This window comes from Lepidochelys kempii, chromosome 14, assembly GCF_965140285.1.
Source record: "Lepidochelys kempii isolate rLepKem1 chromosome 14, rLepKem1.hap1, whole genome shotgun sequence".
NCBI classification, from domain to species: Eukaryota; Metazoa; Chordata; order Testudines; family Cheloniidae; genus Lepidochelys; species Lepidochelys kempii.
In genome coordinates this window covers 24,115,538-24,116,329 of record NC_136393.1, presented here as the reverse complement: position 1 = coordinate 24,116,329, position 792 = coordinate 24,115,538, and the positions used below count along the sequence as shown (strand labels likewise).

At 64.4% G+C, this 792-nt stretch overlaps 1 non-coding gene across 1 annotated transcript; it reads right to left on the bottom strand.

Moving 5' to 3' along the window:
- Positions 1–377: 377 nt before the first annotated feature.
- On the bottom strand, positions 378–451 carry TRNAN-GUU (transfer RNA asparagine (anticodon GUU)). Its single transcript has one exon. It is a non-coding gene; the product is annotated as a tRNA-Asn (tRNA).
- Positions 452–792: the final 341 nt, after the last annotated feature.

The window sequence follows — 792 nt, the reverse complement described above, 5'->3', positions numbered from 1 at the left end:
GCGAGTCTCCCGGGCCAGCAGCTCAGGGGCCGGGTAGGAGGGTCCCCTGGCCCACGGGCTGTAGTTTGACCACCCCCGCTATAGACTGTCGGCCAGTGATGTATGATACCATATTAGGCGCGTCTTCCAGACATGTGGGTGGGAGAGGCGGGGCTGTGTCCTCCTGCTGCTCCGCCCCTCCCCCTGTTCATAGACTATCAGGGTTGGAAGGGACTTCAGCCGGTCATCTTGTCCAACCCCCTGCTCAAAGCAAGACCAATCCCCACTTTTTGCCCCAGATCCCAAATGGCCCCCTCAAGGATTGAACTCTCAACCTTGGGTTTAGCAGGCCAATGCTCAAACCACTGAGCTATCCCTACCCCCCCAAAGCAGATCTGCATCCCTGGGTGGGCTCGAACCACCAACCTTTCGGTTAACAGCCGAATGCGCTAACCGATTGCGCCACAGAGACTGGGCAGCCAGGCCCCAGGCAGGGAGCAAGTGGCCATAGCCAGCTGCTGGGCAGAGCCTGGCTGGGGAGGGGCGGCAGCAGCAGCCCGATCCCTGCCCAGGCTCGGCTTCCCGGCGAGCCGCAGCCCCTCCCCGGCAGGCCCTGTGTGCAGCAGCTGGCTGCAGAGGGGCGACAGCCCAGTCCCCCCACACTCGGCTTTCCGGGGCAGTGGAAGTACCTAAAAGTGTGTGTGCTGGGGGGGGGACGGGACCACTGGCGCCCGAACCGGGGCACTGCCCCCTGCACCACCCTTTCCCCTGAGGCCCCGCCCCCTCGCTCCTCCCCCCCACCTTACAATGTGG